The following is a 23,409-nucleotide window of genomic DNA, read 5'->3' on the forward strand; positions in this document are numbered from 1 at the left end:
AGCAGGTCAGGCAGCATCCAAGGAACCAGGAGAATTGACGTTTCGGGCAAAAGCCCTTCATCAGGAACCCACTGACGCATAGCTACCCACTGCTTTGGTCTTGTCCAGCAGATTTGTAATCTCTATAAAGAACCCCTGTAAACATTTCTACCAGGGACATGTTTATTTCTGGGGTTCCTTGGCCATGCATTACATCCCTTTCCTTACTGTCCAAACCTTACAAAAGCAATTGAACAGACCTTTCATTTTAATGAAACCAAAAAGGACACAGTTTGAGCGCAAAAATTAGCATATGGTGAACAATTTTTTTTGTGGACGTTGGGATAGCAGTGTGGGAGAGAGAAAGAGACAGAAAGAGAGGGAGACACACACAGAGACAAACAGAGAGAAAAAAACAACAGGTAGACAGAGGCTGAGACATACGGTTGGTCGGAGGGGTGGGGGTGAGGATATGTTCATCTTGAGTATAAACTGGGATGTTGAAAGACTTCAGCTGCAGAGAACACTGTGTACAAACACTTACCCAGAGCAAGATTCCTAGCTGACTTTTGCCCTGAGGTTTTTCCCAGGATTCTGCCATCCATAAATTATTTAATGGTTTTGTATTCTTCCCTAGCTTTCAACCATGGTATGTAATTGATAAGCATACATTATTTCACAATATCATTCACACAAATATTATTTCTTTTGCACTGTAAGTAAGGCAATGTAGAAAAAATACAAGAAAGCAAGAGTTGAAGCACAAAATAACTTTCAGTATATTTATTTTCCACGTATTGAAGGTTTAATTATAAATTTAGTTTTTGCATTTTTGAACTAATGTTGGTACACAGTCAGCAACCAATACGAGAATGTCATTGATATTTGCAGAATAAATTAAAATTCTGGAAGAATGTAGCACTATAAGACCAAACTGTACAGATTTGTAAGTCTTTCATATTTTGGTGTACTAACTCAAATAAAAGCCTTCTTCTCTTTGCATCAGCTGAACCTCACTGCGTTAAAGTGTCCAGGCAGTAAAAGTAAGGAGAGTACTGGGGTATTTTCATTCCTCCAATTATACAATGATGCCCAATAATACAACTCCCAATCTGCAGGAAAGATTTATTCTCCCAAATTTTTTATCGTGAATCAAGTGCAATGTAAAATAGCTCTTTTTTTCATCTTTGACAAATTGGACAAAATTAACCTAAGCAAACAAATAAAGGATGTGAAATATGAGCAGCATTTCTAAGGGCCTTTGAAAGAAAAGCCAGGGAAACCTCGAAGCTATTGGGTTCAAAGATTTACCCTGCTGTTGTTCTATGCTATCCACCGCCAATCAGATCATAATCAAACAGAAAGAAACACTCCTCCCTTTTAACTTAAACCAGTACGGTCGTTCTCTCGCAACAAATGCTAAGTCACTGTTTGGGTTGTGCCACAATACTAAGGATCAACTTGTTTTTTAGCCTCTGATCTGTGGAAAACGAAGTTCAAATTACCCACCATTCCAATCAACCTTGTCTGCCATTAAATATTACAATACATGAATGAATAAGGGTAAATGTGACCCATCCTGTGCTGTCAGTTATTGGAATAAAAGGTTCAGTGATGTGCCAAATAAACAGCCGTTCAAAGTAGCTAATGTTACATCAGTGCAGGAACGCTAACATTCTCCTCTCAGGTTGCCAATGACAGCAGATTTTGTTACACTACACAGATACACCAAATAGCCTCATCGAAATATCCTGCCTCACATTGAATAATTACTTATTCATTGAAAGGGTAAAAAGAAGAATTATGAATGGAGCCCTTGTCAGCAGAAAGGCAGGAAGCAGCTGACAACACATGGGCATAAGATGCATGTGCAACGGCATCAGACAAGTTTTGTGTCCATTTGGTAATACTTGTAGTTTGTAATGAAAAGTCCCCTATTTGTTCACAGTCATTGACGCAGGTATAATTCCACTAACATGGCACTTAAGAAATTACAAGAAACAATGTATTGAATTGACTTCATTTAACAGTACTGAAATTCATAATAGAAACAAACTGTTTACCATTTAAGTAATGTCTAAGTTCCTTAAGGTTTCAATTCTATTCCCAAATAGCATCTTAACAACCAGGAAAGGACAACAATAAGGAAACAAATATCTTTTTGGTTTTCATATCTAATACATGCTCTCTCCCAATCCCTAACTTTCTCCACTTCTTGGACTCTACCACATACAGTCGTCTTTTGTGGGTAGTCAATCCAACTACTGATTTAATCACATACTTTGAAAAATATTATGTTTTCAATCCCAGATCATCTTGAATGCAACTGACGTCAATCGTGTGGAAAACCCTTCAATGCCAGAAATACTGTATGCCTAATCCATGGGAGGGATTACTGCATTGAGAAGTCAGTCTATTCATTATTAAACAGAGTGAAAACATTTCTTTGTGCTACTACCAAACAGGATATTTTATTTAATATTTAGCATGTACACTCATTCCATTTATTTCATATTTTTGGTTGATAATCACAAGTCAAATTATCACTGTTTCACACTTAGTTTAATAACAAAATAAGGACTGAAAATAATTTCTTCCAGCACATAACCTTGCCAAAGACAACTGAGTCAAAGAAAACAAATGTTGAGATACTTCATTAGGTGATTTTTGATTTTGAATTAAATTACTCACTATTTACTTAACATTGCCTGAACCAAAAGCTCTGAAATTACTGGTTATTAGCTTTTAAATTATACTTCATGCTTAACACAATTTTATCAGGATCAAAGTGAAGCCAGTCCTAGAAGGGCTCACTAGAGCATGCTCTTCGGGAGTTGGTAATTGATAGAATGCTTTTTGTGGTCAGGGCATAATTAAGAAGTTTGCAGATGATACAAAAATCAGCTATGTAATTGATCACGAGGAAGAAATCAATGATCTGGACTGGGGGGGGGGAAAGAGAGTGGAATAGAAAAATAGCAAATGTGAAAGTTAGACTGTAATGAGGATCATTAAACTAGCAGATTGTCATTAAAACACCTCCTGGTTCAATAATGACCTTCAGAATAAAAAGTCTGCTTATCTGACCTACATGTAACTCCAGAACCCTAGCAATGTGGCTGATTCCTAAATGATGTCTTAAGTGGCATAACAAGTCAGCCATTCTAGTTGTATTAAACTATTCACCTGTTTAAAGATGTGATGAGCACACATTTATTCATTAGATAAACCAATAAAAGAATTGAAAGAATGCAACAAACAATAAATCCACAGAAATCTGAGGTAATACAGGCAAGGATAAACAAGAAAATACACAATAAATGGTAGAATATTGAAATGTTTAGGATTGGAGGTAGCTTGGAGACCATGTCCACAGCTCTGTCAGGTAGGAGGGCAGGTAGATAAGGTAATTAAAGAAGGCATACAGGACAGGATATTTTATTAGCTGAGATGTACACCACAAGAATAGAGAGGCTGATGTACTGCAATATTTCTAATTACCACATTTCTGAAAGTTGTTCTTGTACCAAAAGGGGTATAGGGGAATTTATGAGGACATTATCAGGACTGGAGAATTTTACATGGGACAAAATAGTGGACAGGACTTGGTTTGTTTATTTTGGAATAGAGGAAACTGAGAAAAGACTTGATTAAGAAATGGTTTCATGAACAGAGAATATAGCTAAATGGGAAGTAAGATTTAAGGGAAGGGTCAGAAATCGATCATTTAAATGAGGGAAGGATAGATATTTGAAGAAAATTTGGTATTTTACAATTCTGGGGAAGAGCAGAAAGCAGCACAAAAAAAATGACAGGTATACTGATAATTATACAAACCCCCCTCCCCTACCAAAAAAAAACAGACAGGAACAGAAAAGCATTCCATGCATTCCACAAAAAAGGGGAAGCACAACAAGGAACTATCAGTTCTTATTATGATACCCTTTGGATAGGAAGGATGTCTTGAAACGGTTAAAGGTAGATAAATCCCCAGGACCTGATCAGGTGTACCCGAGAACTCTGTGGGAAGCTAGAGAAGTGATTGCTGGACCTCCTTCTGAGATACTTGTATCATCGATAGTCACAGGTGAGGTGCCGGAAGACTGGAGGTTGGCAAACGTGGTGCCACTGTTTAAGAAGGACGGTAAAGACAAGCCAGGGAACTATAGACCAGTGAGCCTGACCTCAGTGGTGGGCAAGTTGTTGGAGGGAATCCTGAGAGTCAGGATGTACATGTATTTGGAAAGGCAAGAACAGATTAGGGATAGTCAACATGGCTTTGTGCGTGAGAAATCATGTCTCACAAACTTGATTGAGTTTTTTGAGGAAGTAACAAAGAGGATTGATGAGGGCAGAGCAATAGATGTGATCTATATGGACATCAGTAAGGCGTTCGACAAGGTTCCCTATGGGAAATTGATTGGCAAGGTTAGATCTCATGGAATACAGGGAGAAGTAGCCATCTGGATACAGAACTGGCTCAAAGGTAGAAGACAGAGGGTGGTGGTGGAGGGTTGTTTTTCAGACTGGAGGCCTGTGACTAGTGGAGTGCCACAAGGATCGGTGTTGGGTCCTCTACTTTTTGTCATTTACATAAATGATTTGGATGCAAACATAAGAGGTACAGTTAGTAAGTTTGCAGATGACACCAAAATTGGAGGTGTAGTGGACAGCGAAGAGGGTTACCTCAGATTACAACAGGATCTGGACCAGATGGGCCAATGGGACGAGAATTGGCAGAAGGAGTTTAATTCAGATAAATGCGAGATGCTGCATTTTGGGAAAGCAAATCTTATCAGGATTTATACACCTTAATGGTAAGGTCCTAGGGGGTGTTGCTGAACAAAGAGACCTTGGAGTACAGGTTCATAGCTCCTTGAAAGTGGAGTCGCAGATAGATAGGATAGTGAAGAAGGCGTTTGGTATGCTTTTCTTGATTGGTCAGAGTATTGAGTACAGGAGTTGGGAGGTCATGTTGCGGCTGTACAGGACATTGGTTAGGCTACAGTTGGAATATTGTATACAATTCTGGTATCCTTCCTATTGGAAAGATGTTGTGAAACTTGAAAGGGTTCAGAAAAGACTTACAATGATGTTGCCAGGGTTGGAGGATTTGAGCTATAGGGAGAGGCTGAACAGGCTGGGGCTGTTTTCCCTGGAGCGTCGGAGGCTGAGGGGTGATCTTATAGAGGTTTACAAAATTATGAGGGACATGGATAGGATAAATAGACAAAGTCTTTTCCTTGGGGTCGGGGAGTCCTGAACTAGAGGGCATAGGTTTAGGGTGAGAGGGGAAAGATATAAAAGAGACCTAAGCAGCAATAGGGGGTACGTGTATGGAATGAGCTGCCAGAGGAAGTGGTGGAGGCTGGTACAATTGCAATATTTAAGAGGCATTTGGATGGGTATATGGATAGGAAGGGTTTGGAGGGATAGGGGCCAGGTGCTGTCAGGTGGGACTAGACTGGGTTAGGATATCTGGTCGGCGTGGACGATTTAGACCGAAGGGTCTGTTTCCATGCTGTACATCTCTAAGACTCTATGAATAGTCCAATGGGTCAAGGTCAAGCTTAAACAGTGCACCAGTACAGTCCAGCAAATAGATCTTGACACAAAGAGGGTTAGGCAATTCTTTGATTTTGGAGGCATGAAGCAGGAGAAAGAGAATGTCAACAATGATATCAATGACTGTCTGGGAAACATTGGCTTGAGATTTTGGTCCAGGGGAGCCAGAGTTAACATTAAGCTTCCAGAGGCCAGAGTCTGAATGCCAAACAAAAGCTTGTTTACAGCCTTAAAAGAAGTTACATAAGCTAAATACTGCAGATGCTGAAAATGCAAAATAAAAACAGAAAATATTGCACATCTTCAGCAGGTCAGGCATTAACTATAGGAAGTTTATTGACAACGCAAATGTTAGATTGCAAGAAAAATCTGTTGCATGTTCAAAAGGAGGTGTGAGAAAAGTTGACATAAGCGAAGAAACTGACAAAGCCAATGTCAAATAAAACATTTTAAAACAATAGAAAACCTTTTGATTTTCCCATTATGGTTTGGAACATGGGCAAATGATAAGCTGTTAACACTACATGGCTCAAAAATAAAAACCAAAGAGATTTCTTAAAATTGACAATGATGTTTTATCTAAAAAAAGACTTAGATCAGTTGCATTTCAGAGATGATCAATGAGCCAGCCAGTCATGACCTTCACAATTAAAAAATGTGTGAGGAATTTGAACTTGATGAAAAACACAAGTCTCCACTCAGCTTCTTTGTAAATATTACAATTATTATCTGAAGACAGAAAAAAACATAATAGCACACTGAGTTCATTCCAGGAATTTAAATCGGAAATTATTTTATAATCCCTTTTGTTTTTCTATGCTGCTTATGGATTAGTAATGATTAACAATCTTCTGAGCTTTTAATACCTTACACCATACTGTTTCACCCAAAGATTGCAGTTGCATTTTCTGCAGTGGAGTAATCATGATGGAAAACTGCCATCTAAATCCACGAAGGTCAACTGATGACAATGTCAAATCATAGGTGGTGCCATGGTTTTCACAATATTTAATCTAAATGATGAAACCTGGATAACAGTATTATTCTTGGCCACCTGCAGCATTCTTTGATTACCAGTTTCTCATTTCTTATAAAACCTTTTGCAAACAAAGATTCCTTTTCTGTTGTCACAGTCCGGTACAAGTAAATCATTTACTTGATCTCATTGAATCATCGACATAGTTGCATTGCTAGATGTTAGCCACATTGCTAGCAGTTTTTGTCACTAAGTTGATGTTTGAATATTTAATTAAACTCAAACAGGATTAAATGTTAATGCACACTAATTGTAAAAGCCATTCATAAGAAACTGCTACATGACGAAGTGCAATAAATATTGCTTGAAGTGCATTTTACGTGCCAAACACTATAATACAGACAATTGTTCGGCATGTTATGTTATAAACTGATGGAGGTGTTCTTTTAGATACTTAGCCATGAATACATTTCTCCTTTCAACTAAGATTAATCAACACATGAAATTAATTTTCAAAATTCTGTCACAAAAATTTACTGAATTTCTTCAGTGATTACTAGACAACTGATACACATATTTTTGATCTTACAAAAGGAGTACAGTAACACGTTTTTAGTTTTTGTTTCCGTGCCAGATTTGGAAATTTTATATTAAGTCCTCTAGCCCCACAACTCTCTAACATATCTGTGTTCATCAAATTCTGGCATTTTGAGCATCCCTGATTTTAATTGGTCCACCATTGGTGACCATGACTTCAGATGCTAGATTAGATTAAAACTTCTCTTTTAAAAAGGCTTTTGGATTTCTAACTGAATGTCTCATGTGGATTGGTGTCATATTTTAGTTTAATGCTTTGGAAGCACCTTAGGATATTAAGGGCCAGAAAAAAAAAGTTATTGTAATTTTGCTTCTACTTTCCATAATTTAGGGATTCCCAGATCAGGTTCTGTCCAAGAGGTGTGGCAGAGCGAATAGATTTCCATCAATGCTGTACTGCAACCAATCATTTCCTTTATTGAAAGGGAGCATTTTTGACTTTTTTAAAAATCTCCCTAATACTAAAAGTGGAAGTGGGTACTCATCGTGTTTCCAGCACACCTGTTTCCAGCAACTTGATTCTCAGTCAAGCAAATTAAAATTCTTGTCTTATCAAATCTTTCCACGGAGCTGCTCCTCCCTATCTCTGTAATCAATGCCAACAGGGGGAAAAAAAAGACTTGTATTCGTTATATGTATTCAGTATATTCACTTTCACAGAACATCCAAAAAGCAGACAAAGTAATCTTGAATTGTACTTTTTGATGTAAATTGAGAAATGTTCCAGTGAACCTGGACACAACAAGCACCCACAACAGCAATGTATAATAATAACCAGCTAATCCATTTCTATGTGTTGATGGAGGAATAAATAGGACCAGGTTATCAGGGATAACTCCTTCAAAATTGTGACATAGAATCTTCCATCTCTTCCGGAGGGACAGGACCTTGGTTTAATGTCTCATCTGAAGGATGGCAACTCAGAGACTAGGACACTTGTTTAACATTGCACTGGATGTTCAGCCCTTATTTTTCTATTCATGTCATGAACGGAGACTTGATTCAATCCATAATTCAAGACATCTACACTCTTCCAAAACTTGAACATCCCTGATTCTAACTGCTCCACTGCTGAGGTTTGTGCATATTTCTGTCAAGGTCTTTAACGCTGGAACTTGCTCCCTGCACATCTAAACTTCTATATTCATCTTTAAGAAATTCTCTCAAACTCACCTCTTTGGTCACCTGCACCAAAACCACCTTCTGTGGCTCAGTGTCGAATTTTGTTTCAAAGCACGCCTGAGAAGCATCTTGTATCATGTTGCACTAAAGGTTACATATACATTCAACCACATTCTTGCTGCTTCAGCCAGCTAACATTTCAAGCCAAACAGTTAGATTTTGTTGATCAAAGGCTCTGAAACTAAAAATGCTAACACTCATGCCACATTAGTTATATTTCCATTCAAACAATGGAAGCAGCATATCTAAAGAAAACCAGTAGAAATTTCTCTTTTTAAAAACAAGTTTTATTGGTAGTTATAAAATTCACTTGGTTTACACTGGAAAAGGCCAGCCATTTGTAAGCTTGGCATCATCTGTCTAGAACATTCTGAATGTCAAATCTATTCCAGGAACAAAGGCAGCAAAATGCATGTAACTTCTGTCAATCAAGTAAGACCGTCTTCTATTTGTAAAATACTGAGAAACATTGGTTTCACACGAGAAAGTATCTGCATCTAATGTAGGTTATGAAGTAGACACAAGATGGTAGCCTGCTTACAATTGTAAATCTTAGAAAGTATGCTAACCTTCTGTAACTCGAAACTTGAACCATGAAAAAAGTTCAACCTGTAACAATTTTCTAATGAACAAATATGATTCAGAGTGCAGCTTAACAGTTAGCAATTACGTTCTGTGAACTGACTCTTTCACGTTTGAAAATAAGAGATAAAAGGTGCAACATAAAGTAATCTTTTTCCACTTCGTACAATTACAAATGATACAATTCTAAATTTGTACCGTGTGAAATCTCACACTCTCACATCTGAATAAGATACCAGAAGTGAAGTGAGCTTGCAATACTATCACTCAACATCTATTCTTTCTGTTCCTTTTCTTACAAGAGTGGTGCTCTCCTTCGATGATCTCATGATACACGACACAAAGCAGCTGTTTATGCACTCTCTGTAACCAGCAGGTGAACTCAATTTAATATTTATCACAAGCACTCACTGATCGCAGCTAACTTAGCGAACATTTTAATTAAGCTGGAGCTCATTTCAAAGGACCCATTCAAAATGTCAATCAACAGAAAAGGGATCAAATGCGGTGTCAGGTGAGAGAGTGTAATACAAATCCACAACTTTCTTCATTCTATTACTGTAAATTACCCTCAGATACTGCTATGACTGCATTGTAACAGACTGCCAGTCTCCAGAAATTTGTAATTGAAGTCGTTCTTAATCTATTATGAACATTGTAAGGAAACCTCGATGCAGTAGAGCATTGTGTGAAGGATTGTTGCACCAGCACTAAGGTTCTTTTCAACGCAACACTGAATGTACCAAGTGCTTTTCACAGTCCTTAAAACTTCCAGTTCTTCTTTCAACCTGCAATAGGTGTCTGTGTGTTTGTGTATAAATATTAATGCACATGAAATTATGAATGCATTAAAAATATAGTACCCTTAAGCAGCATGCTTCTTTCCAGAAATAAAAGTGTCCAAACTAAGCAATCAAAATATTCTTGAAAGTCAATTATACCAATCCCACTGCAACCAAATGGCTCTCAAAACGTTTTTGCAACTTTGTTTTGAAAGTAAATAAGTAACTCAACTGATTATTATTACAAACATCCATTTCAGTGAATGGAAAAAAAGTAATTTCTTCTCATCAAATATGCTGAACATTCAACAACTCATATTTATATGGAAAATAAGAACTGCATTTTCTTGGAAAGCAGAACATTTGATCTATTATGTTGCCATACCACATTGCGACAATGACAAGGACAGATGTTAGCATATCAAGAACTTCACAGTCTAGAGCAACCATTTGCATGCTTTTCTTTCAAATTTACTGTAGACATGGTAAATTGTTCTTGACCTGCAATGCGTACGTATTACTGGCTTTTCTAAGGACAGCTTCTTGTTTCCACCACATACTGATCTATTGTTTATAACTTATTCTGAAAATTCAACTTTTTTGCATCTTTCTGCATACTCACACAACATTATTAATATATTTCTAAATTTGTTTTTCACATTTTCAGAAGTCTGACTCAGCTGCATGAATATCAGTGTAGATCTTTCAAATAAGTCTGGCTCCCAAAAGGCCTAATATACTGTTCAATGAAATTGTTAAATTTATCTTCATAAATTTTATACATTTATCTTTTTACAGCAGTAATAAGTGTATGTTTGTTTGAAAACCTTAATCATACATTAACAATCACTCATCAGAAATTGCATACAACTAGCTTTCAGAAGAAACACTGAGAAATCTAAGGAAGGCTCAATTGTGTCCTGGTAGAGTCTAGATACTAAAGTCAGAAACTAAAACTTCCAGTTGATTATAGAGGCACTCACATACATAATGATAGCATTTTTCATATCTATCCACCAACACCAATCTCATACATCTTATTCATGATCCAGAAGCTGGAATAAGCCATTCAGTCCCTCTAATCTGCTCTGCCATTTAATAAGATCACAACTGATCTGATTGTGGCTTCAAATTCATATTCCGACTAACCTCCAATTTTCTGTTCCTCCTCTACTTATTTATCTATGTTAAACAGTTAGAATCCTGCTCTTCATATTTGCATGATGAATACAACTATATATCTGGCCATCAGTTCTGCAGAAACAATAAAGTCAACTGGATCCATTCTATAATTGACTATTCTGAACAGCTTAAACAGTTTCAATCATCAATACATTTTTCTATGAAAAAGAAGTTTTGACATTGTCTACCTTCGCTTCTTTGGTCTTCTGCTCTGTTCCTCTTTATGCAGGGATCTAATCCACAGTCTAGCATCTTCCGTTCATTAAATGTGGCCAAAGCATTACATTTGTCCTTTCTGCATCTTTTCGATGAGCATTGGTGTCTTGTTCAAAGCATGATCTTTTGTTATTCTTGATTCTGAATGACCCTGAAATTTCTTTGAACCAACTTTGCTCTACTAATTATATCATTTGCTTATCAATTTATCTTAAATTCCAACATAAATGTTATAAAACACTCTTGGACTCATTGTTAACCGTTTCCCTGTCCATAGATGCGCCAGACCTACTGAATTTCTCCAGCACTTTGGTTTTTTAATATAAAACCTCATAATACAGGAGTAACCATTGCTTCATAATCTTTATATTGTCAAAAAATGGCTTTAGCCTTCCATGTACTTATTAATCTTCCAAAAGTGGATTTACAATCTTTATTTTGACACATTTACAACACCTCATTCTCTGACAATAAGCAGCCAATTTCAATTATTCCACATGTTCAACAGTATTCCTCCAACTAGCATGTGCACATCTTCCTGATGACTCCTAAAAGAATGTGCCTGAAACAACTGTGCAGGGGCCAGTATCCTGTCACCATCACCTTTTATTTACATGTGTACAGTACACTGGCTGTAACCAGTCATCTCAGAGTCAATCCCTGAAATGAGGAGACTCCGAATCACCTGTTTAATATCTGTCAGTCAGGCTCACTGATTGGCCCAGGTTATCACTCCAATCAAGGATCTCCATCAATAAGATCCACCTGGCTCTAATCACTAATCCCTCCCCCACAATTTCGGTCTTTATCAGGTAGCTTCTTCTGCAACGTTTTTGTCGAAGGTCCAGTTCCTCTTATTGACACAGGCGGCATACACTGGATTGTAGCCTGTCTCTTGCATCCGGAGCTTCTTGGGAGAGTTTCCTGCACTTCTTCCTGCGGTAATGGTATCAAGGTTGCATCCATGTCAGATTCCGAGGTTTCTTCGATATTAGGTGAAGGGGAAAACCAATGATTTCTGCCAGGCCTCCTGGCTGATCTGAGGGGCCAGGTATGTTTTGCCTCTGCCCCATTTGCGAGATAGTAGCTTTCAGGTGATCCACATGTTTGTTCAGGACCACTTCACCTGCCCTCCAACTAGCATGTGCACATCTTCCTGATGACTCCTAAAAGAATGTGCCTGAAACAACTGAAATAATTGAAATTGGTTGCTTATTGTCAGAGTACATTGCAGGGCAGGCATTGGCGTTCCTGTCGCCATTTCATTACCCATGCATCACCACACACACACACACACACACACACACACACACGCCGAGTGTGCTGAGTGAACACAATGCACATCCACAATATGCACTTGGACTGGGAATCCACAATAACCGGAACATTAAAGCCACAAAAGGAGTGGTGTCCAGAGTTTACCCAAACATTCCAGTGTGTGGGGGCACCAGCAATGACATGTTTTGTCCTTGTGTGTACACTAGGCACTGCCCCACCAATGCAGCTATGTTAGCAACCAATCCTGGCAACCTTTTATTTACACAGGCACTGTATACTGGCTGTGGCCAGACAGCCTGGAGTCAGTCCATGAAGTGAGGAGACTTTGAATTCCCTGTTTAGATCTGTCAGCCAGGGCTCACTGATTGGGTGTTAACTTGGGTCAATCAAAGATCTCATAGTCAATATGATCCACCTCGTTCCAATCACTACAGTGCCCATGATTTGTTGTAGCACGGCAACAAACAGCATTTATTGTTAGTATCACTTACACCATCTGCTTAATTTTGATTGACACAAGTCACTGGAAAAGGTAAGATGATAATATCAAATTGAAGAAAATTGAAGGCATTTTGTACCTGAGTGATCCTGACATTGTTTTATGTCTCATGGTAGGTATATCAGCATATCTTTATGGATGATTTTACTGTCACATATATTTTACAGTGAAAAAAAAAGTGAAAAGCTTTTCCTCTGGCCCCATTTTGAATAGTTTTAAGAATAAGAAGAAAAAAATAGCTTAAAGAGAGTTCGTAAGTCCTGAGCCAACTCATCATCAATGACACCTACACCACCTTCCTTCCTCCATCACCATGCTGCTGTCTACACCAGACCCAAACAACGTTGAAGTTATCACTCTTCAGGCGCCACCTTTCACCACTGAGCTGGTTCTCCTCCAGCACTGCCTCGCTGCTACCTGTGCCAAACCCACCGTCAGAGTTGCATCTCTCATTGCTGGGCCTACCTCCATGTCGCAGTGATGCACTTACAGCATCGCTTTGTCACTGCCACTGCCAGACCCAATCAATGACGTCGCTATTCATCAGGTGTCATCTTTTGCCACTGGGCGTATCTCGCCGACATCACCTCTGCTGAACTGAAGACAGACAGATACCACAAAGAATATGAAGAGAGCAGGAAAGAACTCAAACATGGAACTAGGAGGGCTAAAAAGGGCCACAAAATATCTTTAGTAAACAGGATTAAGGAAAATCCCACGGTGTCTTCAATATATATAAGGATATACATATTTAAGGATTAAGAAGTTAGCTAGTGAAAGGATAAGTGTGCTCAAAGAAAAAGGAGAGAATTTATGCATGGAGCTGGATGAAGTTGATGAGGTCCTGAACAATATCTCTTCATCGATATTCACAAAGGAGAAGGGTTCAGTGGATTGAAAGCCTCTAGTATTCCAGGCCACTTCAACATAAAAAAAGGTGGTGTTGGGCGTTTTGAAAAGCATTAAAGTAGACAAGTACCCACAACCTGATGGGATCTATCCCAGAACGATGAAGGAAATAGGAGAGAAAATTCCTGGGGCCTTGGGCAAATTTTTGTATCCTCTTTAATCACAGGAGAGGTTCCATAGGACTGGAGAATAGCCACATTATTCCTTTGTTTAAGAAGAACAACAGGGATAATCCAGGAAATTAGCCTTACGTCAGTGGTAGGGAAGTCATTGGAGAAGATTCTTTGGGATAGGATTTACTCGCATTTGGAAAAATATGGACTTATTCGTGGTAAACAGTATGCCTTTATGTAGGGATGGTCATGTCTCACAAACAATTGAGTTTTCTGAGGAAGTGGCAGAGATGATTGATGTCAACAGGGCAGTAGATATTGTCTATATGGACTTTAGCAAGGCCATTGATAAGGTCCCTCATGGCAGACTGCTACAAAAAGGACAAAGTGACATGGAATCCATGATGGGCTAGTAAGATGGTTACAAAACTGGCTTAGTCATAGAAGACAGAGTAGCTTTGGAAGGCTGTTTTTCATTTTGGAGATCTTTGACTAGTAGTTCTGCATTGAACATTTCTGGGATCCCTGTTGTTTGTAATAAATACATAAATGATTTAGAGGAGAATGTAGGTGGCCTGATATGTAAGTTTGCAGATGACACTGGGTCTGGGTGGGTTATTCTTCGGAGGGTCGATGTAGACTGGTTGGGCTGAAGGGCCTGTTCCCACACTGTAGGGAATTTAATCTAGTGCTGCTGTGGATAGTGAGGAGGATTGCCAGAGGATACAGGAAAGACAGATGGAAAGGAAAGGTAGGAGGGGTTGTGTTGTTCATTAAGAAGGAGATTAACACAATAGTAAGGAAGGACATTAGCCTGGACGATGCGGAATCAGGATGGTTGGAAACGGTGAGGTCCAACAAGACTTGGGTGTCATGGTAGAAGAGAAGCTGAAGATTGGCATGTAGGTGCAGCAGGCAGTGAGGAAAGCTAATAGAATGCTGGCCTTCATAGTGAGAGGATTGGAGTATCGGAGTAAGGATGTCTTGCTGCAGTTATACAAGGCTTTGGTGAGGGCATACTTTGAGTACTGTGCACAGTACCGGTCTCCTCGTCTGAGAAAGGACATTCTTGCTACTGTGGGAGTCCAGTGAAGGTTCACCAGACTGTTCCTAAGATGACAGGACTGACATACGAGGAAAGACTGGATTGATTGGGCTTGTATTTGCTGGAATTTAGAAGAAAGAGGGGGATCTCATAGAAACATATAAAATCCTGATGGGAGTGGACAGACTATATGTGGGAAGAATGTTCCACTGTTGGGAAGATCCAGAACAAAAGGACCACAGTCTAAGAATAAGGGTAGGCCATTCAGGAGTGAGATGAGGAAGAATTTCTTCACTCAGAGTTGTGAACATGTGGAATTCTCACCCACAGGAAGCTGTTGGAGCCAGTTCATTAGACATATTCAAGAGGGAGCTGGACGTGACCCTTGCGGTTAAAGAGATCAAAAGGGTATAAGGAGAGGGCGGGAATGGGATACTGAGATTGCACAATTAACCAGCCATGATCAAACTGAATGGTGGTGCAGGCTGAAAGGGTTGAATGGCCTACTCATGTACCTATTTTCAACTTTTTTAACACTGCTGAGGTTCCCAAGCCAAGCACATCTTTTTCTTTTGTACCGTACATTGAAATCATTTATTGCAGATTATTGCTCAATTTTATAAATCAATGGTCATTCATGAAAACTATTCTCATAGATACAACTATTGTACAGCTAAATATATTCAGTACATTTTTCCAACAGTACAATAATTTATAATATAGTGTGTGTATCTGTGAATGTTTTTTTTAATTTGATTTTAACCAAACAAAATCATATTAGAATTGGTACTTAGGTTAGGAATTGGAATCTTATTATTAAGAGAATTCATAAAACCTTGCCACTGAAATGGCAACACATGATTTAAACAAGTGACCAAGAAAGATTAAGAATGGGCATTGCAAAACTTTAGTTGGAATGCAGTTTAAAGTACCTCTGGCAATCTGCTCTGCAGCACAGAAGTTTCACCATTATTCAATCAAAAGGCACTGGAGGTTTAGGACAGAAAGTATCGTGGCAACCTCAAGGTTTTTTAAAAAAATATTTTATTACACAACATTTCCAAACTAAAGATCACCCAACAATTTATAATATAGCAGAATTTGGAACTTATTTTGCTAGCCTGGAATTAACTTGGAGTCAAATATGTAATTTATTTAAACTCAAGGTCTCTTAATCCATTAGACATTGCCATTCTTTCAGGAGTCTGCCTACGGAAATATGGGGTGGCTGGCAAGCACTACGTAATTCTCACATGAAAACAGTTCTAGTGTATATATTTCAGGACACTTAATATTTCATCAATCAATCTTGTTTTAACAAATCTCCAACGAGTTATGTTGTCAACATTCCCTCATTAGCATTGACTTGTGCCCCTAATATTTATTATATATAATTATTTTAACTATTCTTATTTCAAATGGGGTTTAGGGAGAGAAAGAAGGTTTATATCTTTAACATGGTGCCAATGATATGTGAATAAGGTAGTGTAAATAAGAAACAGCTGTTCCTCGATTAAATGCATATTACACCAGATCAATGCAAACATAACAGCAATCCTCTCAACCTCCGCACAGCAGAAAATAGCCACATTACAATTTAAGAAGAGGTTTTTGGGAAGCTTTTAGTTATTAATTTTTTCATATTTTCAAATCTACATGCCAATTATATCCTCTTTTAAATATATATTACATGTTTAATTCCCTATTTAAGTTATTGGTAATGATGCATATGTAATTTGATTCAAAACATCTTTCAATATCCATCTCAAGTCAACCAAATGACTTACGATTTTTCTATCTACCTGAAAGGTGCCTTGGGTTCAGCAAGCACGGTTTCCAATATAATGAATAAGATCAGGCAAATGGCTCCTTTCTTAAATGTGGTAATATTTCAATTTCTGACTGGACAGTCAATAACAAGAGGTCACCAATCTAAAATGTTACTACTTAAGAGAGTGGGGAAAGAGATTCAAACAAAAAACTTTTAAGCAGCATGGAATGTTTACAAAGACACCATTGCATTCTTTAAGAGAAATCCCACTAATCATTAGAAGTCAAGTAAAATATCTGACAATGAGGATAGTAAGTAAGTAGGCTTGGTTATGAAATGCTGGGGGAAAAAAAGCTTGTCCTACACGCAACAAACCGATTGCTTCTTTATGTGCTCTAAACATTTTAAAAATCTTGAAACGAAAGAAGGGGGCATGTTCTGAGGGGCAGTCTTAACAAGTCGTCACTGAAAGGAGATACCCTATAAATCGCATGTAGTTCTGCTTCTATGGAACAACATCATCCCCTACTGTCTGCTAAGTTAAACTGCATATTGCACTTCAACATTCACTGGAATAAAAGATACTATTTCCAAAATGTAACATTCAATCTTATTTCCAACTATAACATTTATTTAATTGCACTTTTTGAAAAGTTCATCTACATATTTATTTTGTACCTACATTGCTGAAAACAGAAAACATGATGGTATTGCAGAACAATTAAAATGTTAACATGTGTTTGACTGTATGGGATCCCCAGAACAATAGAAATTCCGTATATAACTGACTTGTTGTCCAGAAGTGCCCAAACTAACACAAGATCTTGAAGCTAAACACAGATCCAATGGAATTAGATCAGCATGCCATTTCAAACATGTCCAGTTTTTGGATAACTCGGGTTTTAGGTATTCTACCTATAAAGTTGCATCAATTATTTTCAAAGTAGAACTAGTCATCTTTTGGCATTTACAAAATAATCCTTATTATTAAAAGGCAATGCTTGATAAAAGCTGCAAATTCATTCTTGCAATATTTTTAAAGCAAAAGAATTTCCTTCCAGTATCTTCGCAGTATTCACCAACTTCAATGTCTTTTACGTACATTGGATTTTGCAATTACCTAAATTTGGGGTGCACAATAATCGTCAGCAGTCAGCATGTGGAGAAAGGCCACTCTCCAGTTATCACAATTTAGCACAAGACTCTTGTTCCTGTTTTGGTGGCTGACCTTTTACGGATTCACAACAACAAAAGACATCTTGTATTGAAATCTTCCCTGCAACTTAGGTGCCATTTTTGTTTTAGTGGTAGCATTCCTACTGCTTACTCTAAGAAATTATATACTGTTACAGTTCTGGATTCCCCTACTGTTACAATTTCTTGGCTCAATGTTGATTTATGCAAATATTGTTATACCCTGAGTATGCAATGAACAATACCTTTATTTTACTTTCTGCTGTTTAGATTTCCTAAAAAAGACCCATACTTTTAAAACTGTATCCCCTAGTTCCTCACAAGAGGACTGAGGGGTATATGACATTCAAGAAGAACAGGAAGCTAGGTAAAGGTGGAGGAGTAGCACTGTTAATCAGGAATGGCATTTGTGCAATAATTAGAGATCACCTTGGTTCAGGAGATCAGGATGCAGAATCTATTTGGATAGCGATGAAGAATAGGGGGAGAAACGTCTACAGGGGAGTGATCTACAGGATCTTTCACACAGAGCGTGGTTCATATGTGGAATGAACTGCCAGAGGAAGTGGTAGATGCAGGTACAGTTACAATATTTAAAAGACATTTGGATAGACACATGAATAGGAAAGGTTTAGAGGGATATGGGCCAAACACAGGCAAGTAGATCAGGTATAGTTTAGAAACATTGGTCAGCATGGATGAGTTAGACTGAAGGATCTGTGTCCATGCTGTATGACTACGACTCTAACTCAATTCAAATAAACAGCAGTGAATCAAAGGGACTTTTCAACACATTCTTCCATCAACACTGGAAAATAGTAGCCCGTTATGTACGGATGAAAACAACTACAAATTCAAAGTTTGGGTGAAGATTTGTAGCTCGGGTGCTCGTTGTTGTGGTTCTGTTCGCCAAGCTGGAAATTTTTGTTGCAAACGTTTCGTCCCCTGTCTAGGTGACATCCTCAGTGCTTAGGAGCCTCCTGTGAAGCGCTTCTGTGGTGTTTCCTCTGGCATTTATAGTGGCCTGTCCCTGCCGCTTCCGGTTGTCAGTTTCAGCTGTCCGCTGTAGTGGCCGGAATATTGGGTCCAGGTCAATGTGTTTGTTGATGGAGTTTGTGGATGAGTGCCATGCTTTGAGGAATTCCCTGGCTGTTCTTTGTTTGGCTTGCCCTATACCCAGCATGAGCAAAACTAATGTAGTGTACAAAATCCCATGCAAGGACTGCACAAAACACTATTTCGGACAAACAGGAAGACAGCTAACGATCCGCATCCATGAACATCAACTAGCCACGAAACGCCATGACCAGCTATCCCTAGTAGCCACACACGCAGACGACAAGCAACATGAATTTGACTGGGACAACACTACCATTATAGGGCAAGCCAAACAAAGAACAGCCAGGGAATTCCTAGAAGAATGGCACTCATCCACAAACTCCATCAACAAACACATAGACCTAGACCCAATATACCGGCCACTACAGTGGACAGCTGAAACTGACAACCGGAAGCGGCAGGGACAGGCCACTATAAATGCCGGAGGAAACACCACAGAAGCGCTTCACAGGAGGCTCCCAAGCACTGAGGATGTCACCTAGACAGGGGACGAAACGTTTGCAACAAAAATTTCCAGCTCGGCGAACAGAACCACAACAACAACTACAAATGTTTACATAAAAAACAAGCTAAAAATTCCAATGTGAACTGGAACACAATGTCATGTATTATGCATTGCACAACCTGGCAATGGTGAGGGAAACATGATCGAGGGAACAATGCATGCGTCAGCAGAGTAGTGAAAGCAACAAAACCGCATCTTCAACAAATACTTCTCTCTATTGTCACCTATTGTTTGGTATGTGGGAATCACCGGCCAGGTCAGCATCTGGTGCCCATTCCCAAATGCCCTGGAGAAAGTGGCGATAAACTGCAGTTCTTGATGTTTAGGGGCACGCAGAGAGCTGTTTGGAAGGATATTCCAGGATTTTGATCCAGCGACATAAAGCAAGGAAGATATATTCCAAGTCAGGATGGTGTGTGACTTGGAGGGGTACTCGCAGGTTGTGGTGTTCCCAGTATCTGCTGATCTTGTGTTGAGATGGTAGAAGTCACTGCCTTGGAAGATGCTGTCAAAGAAGTCTTGGTGAGTTACTATAATGCAACTTACAGATGACACAAATGGCTGCCACTATGCACGATGAAGTGAGTGGATGTTGAATTTGGTGCAAGCAGGCTAACGAAGCAGGCTATTATGTCTTGGGTGGTGTCAATCTTATTCAATACTGTCGGAGCTGCGATTGTCCAAGAGAGAGGCTCATCAAGTGGTTAATATTCCATCACACTCTTGTACCTTATCGACAATGTACATGCAATGAGGTGAAAGGAAGCATTTAATTTGTATCTGGCCTGCTCTTGTCACCACAGCATTTATATGGCAACTAGTCCAGTCAGGTTCTGGTCAATGCTAAATGGTAAGATGTTGATAATGGGTGATTCAGTGATGGTAATGCTATTGAGTATCAAAGGGTAACGATTAGATTCTCTCTATTTGGAGATGGTCAGTGCCTGGCACTTCTGTGGTACAAATGTTTCTTTGTATTACCCTTGATACTCCCCAGATCTTGTTTTTTTAAGAAAGGGCATGGACTGCTTCAGTATCTGTGGTGTTGCAAACTGTGCTGAACATTGAGTAATCATCAGTGAACATCCCCACTTCTGATCTCAAAGGTGAAAAGGTCATTCATGAAGCAATTGAAGATGGTTGGGCCAAGGATAATACTCTTACAGACACCTGGAAAGATGTCCTGCGGGATGAGATGATTGACCTCCAACAACCACAGCCATCATCCTTTGTGACAGCAAGGGTCCAACTAGAACAAGATTTTCCCAATGATTTCCAATGAGACCAGTTTGCTTGGCATTCTTGATACCATGTTCAGTCAAACGTTGCCCTGAAGTCAGTGGCAGTCAATTGTACCTCACTTCTGCAGTTCAGAGCAAGAGTTCTTCATTGTAAGGATGGCTGGCATTGTGCCTCTCTTCCGCCCAAGTCCAGAAAGTGCCTGATGAATTTCTTAAGTCACCCTTAATAGATATTCCTTATAACCTGTCAAAATAACAATCCAGCTCAGGGGGGGACAAAAGAATCAAGGCACCTTGGAGTGCTCAAGGATGTAGGTATTATAACTGCTCCCAAGCTGTTAAGCACACACCGACACAATTTACTTGTAGTAACCTCCAAAAATCAGCACACTGAGAGATTGAAAATATTACTAATTAATGAAAACTCAAGACTGGCCTGCAGGGGTCACATATGGACAAACAACAGCCTCTCTGATTTTAGGAAGGCCTGCCATTGCCCCAAAGTCTCTTACTGTCTCACTCTGGCTTTCATTATCAGTTGTGAAGTAAATGGAGATTTCCAGTCTTTATAACATTGATGTAATGGTGGCCTCCTGATTGTCAAACACCATACAGATCCCCGATACATAGAAGTTAAGGGCCACTGAAAAGGTTAATGCCACAGACTATGGGTGATTGCTCAAGTCATGGGAACTGACCTTCCCACAAATCATGTCACAAATGAATATTGCTAACTCTCTGGCCTACTGTCACTCTAGCACTCACTCGTTTGAAGATACTGAGCAGTGGCTGTCCAAAGTTCCTTCAGGATAATGTATTGTCCTGGTGCATACAGGAGACATTGAATTAGGGAACAAGATGGCAGACTAATTAAATACGTAATTTGGTTCTATTTTCACAAAGACAGACAGATAACGTGCTACAAACATTGAGGAATGTATGGTTTAGAGAAAGAGCGAAACTTAAAGATTTTGCCAGGACTGGATAGTGTCAGTTATAAAAGAGAGGTTGGATAGACTGGGACCTTTTCACTGGAACTTAGGAGGTTGATGAGTGACCTTCTAGATGTTTATAAAGTCACGAGGGGCATAGATAAGGTGAATAACAATGGCCTTTTCCCAAGGGTAGGTGAATTCAAAACTAGGGGCAGATTTTTAAGGTCAGAGGGGAAAGATTTAAAAGGGACCTTCGGGGCAACTATTTCATACAAAGTGTGGTTAGTGTGTGGAATAAACTGCCAGAGGAAGTGGTAGATGCAGGTACAGATACAAGATTGAAAATACATTTGAATAGGTACATGAATAGGCAAAGGTCAGAGGGATATGGGATTCTAGATTGGAGTGGTGCTGGAAAAGCACAGCAGTTCAGGCAGCACCCGAGGTGAAGGGGAAAATCGACATTTTGGGCAAAAGCCCTTCATCAGGAATGGGGCTTTTGCCCGAAACATCGATTTTCCTGCTCCTTGGATGCTGCCTGAACTGCTGTGCTTTTCCAGCACCACTCTAATGTAGAATCTGGTTTCCAGCATCTGCAGTCCTTGTTTTTAACTCAGAGGGATATCAGCCAAACACAGGCAAGTGACATTAGATTAGTTTGGGAAACTTGGTCAGCATGGACAAGTTGGGCTAAAGGATCTGTGCCAATGTTGTATGGCACTATGACTCTAAGAAATTGATGGAATCGAAGGATGACAAATCCCCAGAGCTTGATAATATACATCCAAGAGACCCGACAAATAGCAAATGCATTGGTGGTCATCCTTCAAATTCTACAAACTCTGGGACAGTTTCAATGGATTGGAGGATAGCTAATGTAATCACACCATTTGTTTTTAAAAGAGAGAGGGAGAGAGTAAACAGGGATTTATAGACTGATAATCCTGACATCAGCAGTGGGGAAAACATTAAAATCCATCATAAAAAATTTAGTAGCACAGTACCTGGAAAGCAACAACAGGATCAGACAGAGACAGCATGGACTTATAACAGGGAAATCAAGCCTGACAAATCAACTGGATGTTTTTGAGAATGTAACTTGCAGAGTTGGTAAAGGGCAGCCAGTGACATTTAGAAAGCTTTTAATAAGGTAAAATTCAAGAGCACGGTATTGGTGGGGTAATTTACTGACATGAATAGGGAACTAGCTGGCAGACAGAAAACAAAGAGTAGGAATAAACATGGCTAAACTCCTAACGTGTCTGACCAGGGAAAACACAAGTATGATTTTCCCAATGACTAGGCAGTCCAGAACCTGAGGACATGGTTAGGACATTTAGGACTGAGATGAAGAGAAATTCCTTCACCCAGAGAATAGTGAGTCTGTGAAATTCTCTGCTACAGGAAGTGTTTGAAGTCAAAACATTGAATGTTTTCAAAAGGAGTTAGACATTGTTCTTAGAGTCAAAGAGATCAAAGGGTATGGGGAGAAAGTGAGAACAGTTTGATGATCTGTCACAATCACATTGAATGTCCCACTCTTGCTCCTATTTTCTATGATTCTATACCTGCTCATGATAGCTTCACCACCTTATAGCTCTTCAGAGTCATTACAACACTAGTCTTGGGTTGCTGTTGACACTGGAGGAGAAAGTGAGGTCTGCAGACGCTGGAGATCAAAGTTGAAACTTTATTGCTGGAACAGCACAGCAGGTCAGGCAGCATCCAGGGAACAGGAG

At 39.2% G+C, this 23,409-nt stretch overlaps 1 protein-coding gene across 3 annotated transcripts in view; it reads right to left on the reverse strand.

Annotated features, from left to right (window-relative positions):
• The window catches only part of brip1 (BRCA1 interacting helicase 1), a 231,834-nt gene that overhangs the window by 179,934 nt on the left and 28,491 nt on the right, over positions 1 to 23,409 (reverse strand). Inside the window, exon 1 of one of the 3 annotated variants that reach the window (XM_043718108.1) lies at positions 11,034 to 11,698. The exons of the other annotated variants lie outside the window; for them this stretch is intronic. The gene's annotated coding sequence lies outside the window, so the exon portion shown is untranslated. Of the gene's footprint in view, positions 1 to 11,033; positions 11,699 to 23,409 lie in introns of those variants that run through there. 3 annotated transcript variants of the gene reach the window in all.

Source organism: Chiloscyllium plagiosum, chromosome 28, assembly GCF_004010195.1.
Source record: "Chiloscyllium plagiosum isolate BGI_BamShark_2017 chromosome 28, ASM401019v2, whole genome shotgun sequence".
Taxonomy (NCBI): domain Eukaryota; kingdom Metazoa; phylum Chordata; class Chondrichthyes; order Orectolobiformes; family Hemiscylliidae; genus Chiloscyllium; species Chiloscyllium plagiosum.